Source organism: Zonotrichia albicollis, chromosome W (genome assembly GCF_047830755.1).
Source record: "Zonotrichia albicollis isolate bZonAlb1 chromosome W, bZonAlb1.hap1, whole genome shotgun sequence".
Taxonomy (NCBI): domain Eukaryota; kingdom Metazoa; phylum Chordata; class Aves; order Passeriformes; family Passerellidae; genus Zonotrichia; species Zonotrichia albicollis.
The window spans coordinates 15,262,439-15,275,638 of NC_133859.1; the positions used below are offsets into that span (position 1 = coordinate 15,262,439).

Consider the following 13,200-nt stretch of genomic DNA (forward strand, 5'->3'; position numbering starts at 1 on the left):
CTGTGGTTAAGAAAACATAGCTATTTAGCCTGACTGCAAGGCCTAGGCTCAGGGATACTGATTCAATGAAGGACAGAGATAAGGGGAGGGGAGACAGAGGGTGATAGAGACAGACAGAGAGACTGCTATGAAAGCAGGTCAAGCTGACCTAGGAATTCTTTCTGATAAAGAAGAACTAGCAGAAAATGTCCTGCGAAATTCATAAAAATGAATATGTATGAACCTATTGTGAAATTTTATGCATATGTATTTCAGAGGGGGATAAAAAGGGACCTGAAGTTCCCAGAGGTACGCATGTCTTTTAAGGAGAGTAATCTCTGCATGCGTCCGGTGCTGTAATAATAAAAATACTGGCTTTACAACTTTCACAAAGTTGTGGAGTTTTTGGCTATCTCCGCAAAACATTCTGGTGAGCCAGCCAGGAGGAACTGTCTCTGTCCCCGCAGAGGCAGGGGAGAACAGACGGACTCCTAGGCGCACCCCGGGATTTTCCTGGAGGGGCTCCGCTAGTCTAGGATTGCCTCCTGCGGAGACAGACAAGGACCTGCTGCCCTGCGGAGGATACGGTGTGTACTGAGGGGCTGCCGGGGGAAAAAAGAGATAGGATGGCTGAGTAAGTCAGTCAGAGACGTCTGAGTGCTTGGCCTGTGGTTGCAGCCGATCAAGCGGCTAAACTAGGGACAGGGGTTCACTGTCTGATAAAGCAGCTTGCCAGCGACCCTGGGGGTGGGTCGAGTGAACCGCTGTGTGTGTGTGTGTGTGGTGTCCGGACACTGTATCATTGTGTGGTTAATGCATGGTGTTTGTAATCGTGCAAGTGCATGGGGTATAAAAAAGAGTATATCTACAGTGTGGGGGGGAGGGTTCTACCCACGACTGAAGGGGCCCAGTGAGGCCTGAGGCACCGGCCGGGGCAGACTGTGGGGGCAGGGTGCGCCCAGAAGAGAAGTAGAGCAAGTAGTGGAGAAGCGTGGTGAGGACGTTCATTGAGTAAAGGTGGTGAATTGTGGTGTAAATTGTGCACACTTTCACCGTGGCTAGACGAACCCAAGGGGTTCCGCTGCCCCGGTGATTTGGACTCGACCCCTGGGAGTTTGTGAATCCTGTGAATTATTGGATAGATAGAGGCGATGGACGAGTTCATTTAGAGGGGCTTTACCAGACTTCACCTGGTAATCTAGTAAGTCTGGATTGAGAACAACCTGCCGTAGACGATTTAGAATTCCCTGGAGTGATAAACAGAACAGCCAGCCTCTGCAGGCAATACCTGAGAGCCTTTGATGCATCAAGAGGCTGGCACGCAACATAGGTATTATCGCAGTGCAGAGTTTGTGAGAGACGCTGGTATTGCTGTTCTAATAAGCGTCAGGGCACATGCCCCAAGTGTAAAGTTTCCTGATCAAGCTGATTCAGAACCTAAGATCTTAAAGCTTGTGTGTGGGAAATCACATCTGATACCTGCCACCTGGAGCTGTGTGTGGGAGGAAAACTGGGAAATGACTGTGAAGCTCTGTGAAGAGAAGTTTGGGTGGAAGCGAGATAGAGCAAGGAGAAGGAGATAATAGGAACTAACCAAAGCAAGGAAGTTCCTCGGGCTAGCCCCTTGGGGTGCATCTTGGCCCACTGGAAGGAAGTCACCAGTAGGGGGGGCTCTGTAAATAAAAAAGATCTAATCCAATATTGCACACGCTGGTGGCCATTATACAAGTTAGAGGACGGAGCCAAATGGTAGCCCACTGGAACCCTAGATTATGATACCTTACTGCAGTTAATGTTGTTTTTGAGACAGGAAGGTAAATGGGATGAGGTTTTGTATGCTGATATGTTTTTTGTTTTAAGAAATCACCAAGAATGGCAAAGGGACTGTGGGCTCAGAGCTCCCTCTGACCCATGGGAGTTATCCCTTGAAAAGGAAAACAAGGCAAAGAGAGGGCAAATCAAATGTTGTTGTTGAGCATGCAGTATAAGACAGCAGTGTATGAGATCAGACAAGGTTTATCATTCTGAGGGACAAGAACAAGATATATTTGAATATATGAAAACTCCTCCTAGGAGAAGGGAGGTTGAGGATGAGAATGAAGAGGGACTTCTCCAAAAAGGAGGAGCACTCAGGCTGGGAAGGCACATCCACTACAATACACCCCCCCCCCCCAACAGTCCAGTTGCATCTAGAACTAGGAGGCAAGCAGTTTTACAGTCACCTTTGTGAGAGGCAGTGGGACCAGAAGGAGGGAGATTAATGATTAAAGTGCCATTTACCACTCTTGATTTAGAGTCATGGGAAAGGATTGCTAGGAATTATTGTATTGATCCGATACTTACTGCCAAACGTCTATGATATGTTATCAAGCGACACAACCTAGATTAGCCTGACATCCAGTTACTACTGGATGCTTTGACTGAAACGGAAAAACAGATGGTCTTAAAGACAGCAGGGACTTTGGCAGAGGATTACTGCACGAGCAAGCAGGTAGATTTAAATGAATATTTCCCCCTCCAAGACCCATAATGGGATCCTAATGTATCAGCAGGGGTAAAGAAATTAGCAGAGTATCAAGAGTGGATAGCAACAGGGGTGGAAAGAGCTATTACAAAAACCATAAACTGCTCTGCCTTATATTCCCTTAAGCAGGGGCCTTCTGAGACTCCATCTGAGTTTCTAGAGCGTTTAAGGGATGCTATGTGTCATCATACATCATTGGATCCGGGCTCTGAGATAGGGATAAATCAATTAGTTAATACATTCTTGGGGCAGTCTGCTGGAGATATTAGACGTAAACTTCAGAAAATTTTGGGACCGGAAGGGAGAAATCTCGAAGCCTTGCTAGAGGAAGCCTGGAGGGTATTTAGTAACCAAGAAGAAGGATATAAACAAGGAATGAAAAAGTTGCTGGCAGTGGTACAGGAGGAAAAGCAAAGATAACACAACCAGGGACCACCGAGACAAGGACCACCTCAGCTGTGCAGGAAGCAGTGTGCAATCTGCAAAAGAACTGGTCATTGGAAAAATCAATGCCCAGAACAGAAACTGGGTTACCAACTGTCATGGTTTGACCCTGGCACAATGCCAGTGCCCCCATGAAAATACCTTCTCCCTGGTATCTACTGTGAGATGTGACCTGACCAGGAATAAGAAACGTAGGCGCTTGCTTAAAAAGAAAGAAAAAGTTTATTAACTAGACTACAAGTGAAAGAAAAACACACAAGGAAAAATGAAAACCTTACAAAAGCATTCTCCTCCTCCCCCCACGAAATTCCCAATACCATACATCTTCCAAAATCACTAACTCTTAGTCTGGCACCACTGTTGGAGAATTTTGCTCAGACATGGCTTGAAGGAAAAAAGGCCATGAAAATATACAGCTGGTGGAGAAGTAAAAGGCAGTTGTAAGCAGCAGCTCCCAAGCCTGTTTCTGTAAATAATAAGGTTCTCAGGCACATTTTTATAAACAGCAGGGTTCTCAGGCAGTCTTCTCATAACAGGTAAACATTCTATTTTTGGCTGTTTTGGGAAAAGTAACAGACATGGAGGTTTTGAGAACCATTCATATCAGGGTGAGAACACAAATCTTGGTTTCAATAACAAACCACAGGTATTGAAAACAAAAGGAGGGGTTAGAGTTTAATCTGCAACCAATGATGAGCTCGGGTTTTGCAATATGTATGAACTTAATTAACACCGTTATAAAAATGTGCATGGTTGATCAATAAATCGGAGTTCGATGCTGATCAAAGGATGGGTCAGCTCCCTTCGCTTTCAATACACCACCCTTTAGAATACCCAATTCTCAGTTCATCCAAAAGGGAGGAGTCCTTCTTGTAGCCATGGTATCTTCTTCCTTTCCATGTTCAGTGCTCTCACCACCAAACTTGGAACCAAGCTGTCTCGAGGGTTGTCTTTTAAGGATGCATCGTCCCACTCCAAAAGGCACAGTCTCTCCTTTTGGGACATCTGTCCCCCCCATATTTTTAGCACCCCCTGGGGCCGAGGGGTTTCCACACTGCACTCCTCCTGGTTCTGAGGCCCGGGCTCCCCCTCGAATACAGTCTCTGCATTGCACGGAAACAGTCTATAGCTATACAAAAAGCGTCCAGCAACATGCTACTCCATCACCCTTTCCACCCCCTGGGGTTCTTCTTTCTCTCTCTCTTGCTCAGACCTTCCTCTCCTTTACTCAGTTCCTTCTTCATCCTCTAAATTCATATCTTCTCCAGGGGAAGGTTAATGCTCGGATAAGTTTCATTATCCACACCACAAAAGGGTTAAAAACTCGTCCAAGTGGCTGGACGTGGCACCCCCCCCCCCCCCTTCTCTGCTGGCTGGCTGTGCGGCCCGCACAGGATATCAAATTTCGAGATAACAGTCCCCAGCATGGCTCTCTCCTCTCTCTCTCTCTCTGAGGGGGAACTGCCTGGTACATGGCTGTACAAACTCCCTGTGCTTCTCCCTCTCCTCCACCCTTGGGCCGGGCCCACCTCATGGCCATGTGGCTTTTCCCCTCTCCCTCCTAGCCGGCAGCTGGGACAGGGGGAGAGATCCAAAGCCTTTCCCGCCAGAAATCCAAAGAGACCTTCCCAGGGGAGCAGCTCTGCTTTTAACCCCTGTGTGTTCTCAGAGGCATGTCTGAACCTCAGTGGCTACATCAGGTGCCAATATGAAAATCTGAGCACCTATTGGTAACCACAGCATATCCCAAAAAAAACCCTACTTCCTGTCAGTGAAACCATGACACCAACAAGTGGCTGCATACGTACAAAACAACTGAGGAGGACCGGGGGATTCTGCCCCAGCGGATCCACTGGTTATAACAATGAGCCTGGGGGGAGAAAGGAAAAGGGTGGAATTTTTGGTTGATACAGGGGCTACATATTCAGTTTTAAATAAAGCTTTAGTACCTGTGGAAAATTATTATGTTGTAGTGCAAGGGGCAACTGGCCAGTCTGAAAGGGCATATTTTTGCAAACCTTTGAGGTATAAATTGGGAAAACAATGGGGTATTCATAAATTCTTGTACATGCCAAATTCACCAAAGGCACTTTTAGGCAGAGATTTATTAGAGCAGTTACAAGCAACCATTACATTAAAAAATGGAGAGGTTACTCTGGAGGTGAATGATCAAAAGTACATAGAGTTATTAAGTTTAACCTTAGCAGCTATTGAAATCAAGGAAGAAATTGATGAAGAAATAGTAAGTCAAGTATTTCCTGGGGTATGGGCCTCTGATATACCAGGGTGTCGCTATAGAGCTTGACACAGTACAATAATACACAACTCCATCAGAAGGGTGCAAGAGAGAGATTTTTATTAAACCAACATAGCTTTTATAGGTTTTCCAGGTATTGGCATCCATCTAACACATATACAGTGTCCATTTGCCATAAAAGAGAAAAAAAGTTCCCAGCAGACAACCAGGGAGCCACATCACTCTTGAGTCAGTGAGAGTCCATATCTCCCAACTTTCTCTCCTTTCTCTGGTCTCCATGGTAATGACCTTGGTGTTCCTTCAGGAGAGATATGGGGCTTCTTATCTTCAGGAAGCCTTTGCTAGCTCACAGGGACAGCACAGAATGTCTTTTCCACTATTCCCCCTTTTTGTATTTGACCAACAAATACAACTGCTAAGGACTTCTGCAGGGCCCTTGCAAAAATCCAAGCAGATGGAGGATCCATTCTTCATTCACTTACAGATAACCAACTTCTACCAACTCCACAACACACACACACCCTCACAATCTTAAGGTTCATATACAAACAAAGCACATAAAGACAGATCTTCAAACACCGTTATGGACCTCGCAATTTCCAGATGACACATTTGTAGCAGAATGATACCTTCACCTCTAATCAATTAACTTTCTTCCACACAGAATCAGAGACCAAGTCATCTGCCTAGTCACCACTCAGAACTAAGTAGCATCCACTTAACCTTGGAACTGGTTGCTGCTATCATAATGGGCATCCAACCTAGTTGCTCAAAGTGTGGACTTCAGCTACTAGTTCAACTCCTATGCAAAGGCAACACTTCTCCCTTAGGTACATCAAATTCCCTTATTTTGGGACAGTCGGTGACCTGCAAAAGGATATGGTACAAGACACACTTCTCAGTACTACCAACCTCTCTATAAGATAGTTCAAGGGAACGAAGCAAAAATAACATCCACTAACTTCTGGAATTTCACTGTAAGCCTATAACTACCTTTACTCTGTCTTGAATTACCATCTTTACCATACATTCCTTGAGGGTCCATGCTTCCATCTACCTAATAACCAATGCAATTACCTATTCATTTTGCTCTCACTGTAGAACCACTCATCCTGTCCTTTTCTTTCTGCTCCAAATAAGGTTTGACACAACGGGCAGAGACCCATTGAGGGCCAGTTTCTGTTAAAACACATGCATATCCTCTTCCCCATGTTACTAATTCTACTGGGCCAGTCCATTTTCCTGTAATTAAATCTTTTAGCCAAACCTTAATACCTTTCTTAAAGTTTGTCTGTTTTGAATTCAAAGACGAAAAATGGTAGAATATAGGAGAGAATTGTAAATCAGGTAAAGGACACAAAAAGTTTAAGACATAAATGACTTTGTCTAATCTCACTTGCAGTGACTCCCTCTGCATTCCCCCATTTTGTTTTTGTACCTGGTGCTTCAACACACCATGAGCACGTTCAATAATTGCTTGGCCTGTGGAAGCATGAGGGATACCAGTAGAATGACCAACACCTCAGGCACGAAAAAACACTTGCAATCTCTTTGAAACATACGCCGGGCCGTTATCCGTCTTTACATGTGATGGAACGCCTAAGATGGAAAAGGCGTGGCAAAAATGATGAATAACATCCCGGACTGTTTCACTTGCCAATGGTGAGGCAACCATGGCATGAGAAAAGGTGTCAATTGTGATGTGAACATACTTTAAATGGCCAAATTCAGGCATTTTTGTAACATCTGTTTGCCATTCTTGCAAAGGAGTAAGCCTCTAGGATTAGTGCGCTAATATTGTGAAACATGAAACATATGACAATTAGGGCAAGAAGAATAAATTGACTTTGCTTCACTATGTGATAATTTAAATTGCTGCCATAGTGCCTGAGCACCCTGATGAAAAAAATTGGTGAGATAGAACAGCTTGCTGTAACACATTAAGCACCATTTTTACAGCTGAGGCAGCCACAAGGGAATTCACATAGGTGTTACCTTCAACAAGGAATCCAGGTAGTGATGTATGGCTACAAATATGCATAATAAAATAAGAATGCTTTTGGTTACGAATAACAGTCCACAATTTCAACAAGATGACAAAAAATGGTTTCTCCTTTACATAATACAACACAGCTTGATCCAACTGCTTCACTAAATTAGTAACATAAACAGAGTCAGTAACTATATTTACGGAACTAGGAAATAAGGTAAATGCCAAAAATACGGCACAAAGTTCAATTAACTGAGGACACCCTTGTTGAACCATTACTTCATGTTCCCAGCGGTCATTTTTCTTCCAGGCTACAGCAGCTTTTCCAGTTCTTCCAGATCCATCTGTAAAAACTGTTGTGCCTTCCACTGGTACTGAAGAGCAAAGTTGTTTCCCCTGAAAAGGAATCTCCTTAGTGAAATTCAAAATAGGATGAGATGGTAAATGATATGCTATTTCACCTGTAAAAGAAGATAAAGCAGATTGCAGCTCATGATTATTCCGAAAACACCACTCAAAATACCATTGTTGTACTGGTATGACAATAGTTACCGGACCACGATCTAAGATTTCATGGCAGCGTCTGCGACCTTTGATAATGATGTCTGCAAAAAGCTCATACAGACCTGGAGTGGTTTTTTGGGACCTGAAAGACAAAATCATCCACTCCAAAATATGAAATTTATCTTCCCATTTGTCATTCCATTGACATAACAATCTGCATGTGTCGCAGACATTTCTTCATAGAAATCCTTTCTTTGGGATTTGTCCATCTTCTGGGAAGCAGAGCCCCAGAAAAAGAATGTAAACAAATTGTTATCGGCTGCTGTGAAATGTGGGGGGGGTTCCTGTGATTGGCTCATCTTCCATGTGTACCATTAAGGGCCAATCACAGGAGCAGCTCAGGGACAGGTTCCCTGGACACAGAACTTTGTTACTCATTCTTTCTATTCTATTCTTAGCTCAGCAAGTTTCTGCAAGCTCTCTCTTTATTCTTTATAGTATAGTTATAATGTATTATATATTATATATCAATAAATCAAGCCTTCTGATCAAGAAACAAGATTCTCATCCTTCTCTCACCCAGTGACCTCCTCAGGTCGCTGTAATACGCATGGTATTTCATTATCTCTCAAAATTAATAATTGCACACCAACAGAAACATCTATTCTTAGAACAAATTTAGATGTTAAGGCCAACTCAGTTTCTTCTACAGCCTTTTTTGCTGCAGCAGTCAAATGGCTCTCATCGGTAGAGGAAAATATCCCCAGTAATAAGTCATGCAAAGGTTGCAGCTGATGATTGGTTATCCCCAAGTATGGCCTAAGCCAACCTATTTCACCAACCAATTTCCGCACATCAACAGCAGTTTTAATATCAATGTCCAATTTTATAGGTTGAGGCACAATTTGTCTATTGGTGATTATCAACCCCAAATATCTCCAAGGTCTTTGAACTTGCTCCGGGGCCATAACCAAACCAAAGGCTTCTAAATTTTTCACAGCTCGTTGTTCGAGAGCCAACAATTGTTGTTTATTTTCGGACGCGAACAAGATATCATCCATATAATGATAGCAATAACAATTGCTAAATTGGTCTCAGACCTTAGATAAAGCTGGTGCCACAAACCATTGACAAATACTCTGAGAATTTTTCCTTCCTTAAGGCAAAACTGTCCACTGATATCTTTGGGCTGGTTCCTCATGATTTAAAGAAGGCACAGTAAAGGCGAATTTTTCCTTATCCTGATCAGCCAATGGAATTGTAAAAAAGCAATCTTTCAGATCAATGATAATTATTTCCCATCCTTGTGGAATCATTGTAGGTGTTGGGAGACCTGATTGTAAAGCACCCATTGTGGCCATCACAGTGTTTATCCACTGCAAATTGTGCAAAAGTCTCCATTTACCAGATTTCTTTTTTATTACAAACACAGATGTATTCCATGGGCTAAATGAGTTTTCAATACGTCCAGCTAGTAATTGTTCTTTCACTAAGCTTTGCAGGTCAAGAAGCTTTTCAGTAGGCAGGGGCCACTACTCAATCCAGATAGGCTTATCTGTCAGCCATGTCAAGGACACAACCAGACGTTTAAAGCCCTGCATCCCAGTGGCCCCCACTAAAAATCTGTGGTAATTTTAACACTCCATTTGGTTTAGCAATCACGTCCCCATAAATTAGGCTGAGCATTAGTAACATATGGTCTGATGTAAGCTTGTTGGCCTTCCGGATGTGTTACAGTGACTGCAATTGCAGATAAAGCACCAGCAGTTGACCCACCTAACCCAACAACTCCAAAGGTTGATTGAGTGAGGGGCCATGTTGGAGGCCAAAGAAGCTGTGAAATTATTGTTACATCTGCTCCTGTGTCAAGTAAGCCTGATATTGTTGTAGTTTCTGGGTGATATCCCTTAGTAGTAACCAAACATTATATTACCGGATGCTCATCTGTCACCTTTTGAGTCCAGAGAACCTGAAGTGGTCCTGTAGGTGCAAAACCTCCAGTGCCACGACTTCGGTCCACTACAGTTGGAACACAACTCATAAAAGGAACAAGATGAGCAATACAAGTACCTTTTTGAATAACAACAGGAGGTTCACTAACAGATACCATAGCCTGACTTTGTCCCACATAATCAGAATCAATAAGACCCAAATGGACATTAATACCTTGAATAGTGCTATTAAATCTTCCCATCAAAAAGCACTCAAACCTTGACCTAAAGGACCATAAGCATCAAGAGGTACTTTACTGTTACAGGGCTTGCAAGGGTTGCAGGATGAAGAGAGAGACGAGAATGTTGACCCCATGTTCAGAAGGCTTGATTTATTATTTTATTATATATATATTACATTATAACTATAATAAAAAGAATAGAGAGAAAGTTCTCAGAAGGCTAGCTAAGCTAAGAATAGAAAAGGAATGAATAACAAAGTTCTGTGTCTCAGCAGAAAGCGAGAACAGCTCTGCCATGAGTGGTCAGTAAATCCAAACATCCACAGGAGACCAATCACGGATCCACCTGTTGCATTCCACAGCAGCAGATAGCCATTGTTTACATTTGTTGCTGAAACTTCTCAGCTTCAGCAGGAAAAATCCTGACAAAAGGATTTTAATGAAAAGATGTCTGTGACCTGTCACCTTTCTTTTATTTATTTAAATTAGAAAGAAAAGTGTTTGTAATTTTCTCTGCCGTGCACATGCAGAGGAAAGGACAAACACTTGACAGGTTATCTGTTGCCAATCCAAATCTCAGTCAAGTGCTGGTGTGAAATGAACAGAGAATTTCTTCACCTGTAGAACATACAATACTAACATATCACTAAAACAAGCTTACAATATAAGAAAATGCAAAAAACAATGCAAAGAAAGTCCAAGTCCAAGCAGCTGAGTTTCAGGAACAGTCCACTGGCTGAAGATCTTCCTCTTTGCCATCTCTGAATTTCCCTTTTGGTCCTGAAACAGGCTTGCTGCAGAAAAGTCCATCAATAGTTATCAAAAGCCATTGACAGTCATCAAACAATTTCAAACAATTTGAGACAACTTCTGGAATGTCCTGGCCACAGCCCTTTATTGAACAACTTTGGGCTGAAGCTCATTTTTGGCCCTTCAATGCTTCAGAGCTGCTGCCAGCTATTTCAACTCTCTTTATTTAAATAATTTTTTAATTTTTTTTTTTTTTTTGTGATCAAAAAGAGCAGCAGCAGCAGAGCAGCCAGAGAAAGGCCCTGGGGGGCCCTGGCCCATGGAGAGGGACCAGGAACCCCAGATCTGGCCCACAAAAAGGCGGGCCAGGACTGGTAGGGGGAAGCAAAACCCCCAAACCCATCAGGAGGCCGGGGGTTGGCCCTGGTCCAGGGACCTCAGCCCAACAGCCCAGGCCCAACCCATGAGGCAGGCTCTGCCTTGCCACAGGCCTGCACCCTGCTGCCAGTACAATGGCAGAACGGATGATGAGATGCCTCTTTTCCCCAAAATCACCGAGGCATGCCAGCAGTGAGGGAATAGAAGCAGCCCCAAGAACCCTCATCTCGGGTCTAGGAATGTTTCTTCCCCACAACAAACAAGCCATGGTCTCTTCCATCTGTGCCTTCTGCCTCTGCAATGCAAATACAACAGGTGTGTCTCCCATCTGCCTCATGGCACCACCCCCTCCGGGCTGGGAACCAAAGGCAGAACTCTCGGGACCCACCTGACCCTCGCCGCTGGGGCACGTGAAGGGCTGAGGGGCGGCAGAGATGGCAACCTTCAAGGGGCAGCAACTGACCAAACAGCCCCAACCCGCCAAGAACGCTGATTTTGAACGCAGGCAGACGGGCTGCACCCACAGCCAGCTGGTGAGCCTCACCTCCTCCACGGAAGGAGAGACTGGCGTCCTCTTCCCATGTCCCAGCTCCCCCCGCAGGGGCAGCCCCGGGACAGCCCGAAAAACTAGGGGGAAAAATCGCGCTGGGTGCAGGAGCCGCCGCGGCAGCTGCTGCTGGGAGCGGCGGGATCACAGGCTGCTCTGCCTTTGCAGGAGAGCCTGCCGAGCACGGCGCAGGGTCGGCAGCGTCTTCTGCTGGCTCCGGAATCGGCTGTGGAGCCGACAAGGCCGAAGAGGGGGCTAGCGGAGGCGGCAGTACAGCCAGGGGGGGCGGCGCTGAGTCGCTGCTGTCGCCGAGGGCGTCTCCTAGCAACCCAGGCGCAGCTGCAGGGAGCAGTGTTTCTGAGCTCTCAGGCGCAGGCGTGGAAGCCGGCGGAACCACCAGCGGGACCGCCCGGAGAGGCGGCCGCGGGGCCCATCCGGGAAGCGGCCGCACCAGCCAGCAAGGGGGGCCTCGGAGACCAGTGCTGCCCCCAACTCTGAGCGGGGCAGGGTCCAGGAGGCCGGCAGGGGCGGGGCCTGCAGGGCTGCCAGGGGCGGCGCAGGCCACTCCCATCCCCTCGGAGAGAGAGAAGGGGGGGGGAAAGGATGGCTCCATCTGAGCATGCTCCGAAGACGCAGAGAAAAAAACTTCGGCTCCAGTTGAAACTTTGCCCCCCCGCCGGGATGCAGGGGGGCTGGGAAATAACGGATCGTCTTCCTCCAAAGGGTCTTCCCCCGCTGAAGTCGGGGGAAATGGAGCAAGCCCACTGCAGTTAGCAATCCAGGGAAAAACAACTGCTCTTCGTTCCAAGACCGGAAACAGTGCCTTAAATGTTAGGTAAATTAGGGGGGGCCAAATCCACGGTCCAAAAGGACTTGGAAAATGGATTCCATGCACTCCCATACAAAAACATCCAGGGCATAGAGCACATTCGTAAAGAACCCAAAAAGCTTTGCCCATTGAAAAAACTCATAGAAATGTCTTTCTGACAGGAAAATTCCAAGAATTTCATCCTCTTCACTCCATTTTTGCCAGAGGGCAATAAGTTTCTCCTCTGAAGGGGAGAAAAGAACCTCGGCCCCGGTGGGAATGCCCCACCACCTTTGCAGCCATAACCTGCGAAGGCCAGGATCGTCAGGAAGGGAAAAGCCAACAGTACCTTTTGAAAGAGTCCAGCATGCTCTGGCCAGCTCCATGGTGCTGCTAGGCTGTCCGAACATCTTCCTGGAGGCTTTTCAGAAGGTTCTCCTTGTGGTCAGCCTTGCTGTGAACTCTGTCCAAATCAAGATCTTCAGTTCTTCAGCTCCTGGCTAGAATCCACTTCTGTGGTCACCTGTGAAGCAACCACCTGTCCCATCTCAGCTGTTCAAATGGCCTGGTAAGGCTCTGGATGGCCTTGAGGCAGCCCGCACTCCAAAGGATGAAAGGAGTCTTCAGGTTTTTCAGTTCTTCAGTGTTGTTTATTAATTCTTATCTAAAATATTTTCCCCTGGCCCGACAGAGGTCCGCACAGCAAGTCAGCCATGGGCACACTGACCTCCCTCGGGGTGGCCGCTTATTTTTATACCAAAAACTACATGTAGGATATTTACCTTTTCCTCCCAATACCTTTCACTCTTATTGACAAGTGCAAATTAGGTAAGAACCAATCTCAAA

General features: G+C 45.6%; 1 long non-coding RNA gene across 1 annotated transcript; it reads right to left on the reverse strand.

The window, feature by feature from the left end:
* Positions 1 to 5,281: 5,281 nt before the first annotated feature.
* On the reverse strand, positions 5,282 to 12,123 carry LOC141726873 (uncharacterized). The gene is made up of 2 exons (XR_012577830.1): positions 11,388 to 12,123; positions 5,282 to 11,294 (listed from the first exon to the last, which is right to left on the reverse strand). It is a non-coding gene; the product is annotated as an uncharacterized LOC141726873 (long non-coding RNA).
* Positions 12,124 to 13,200: the final 1,077 nt, after the last annotated feature.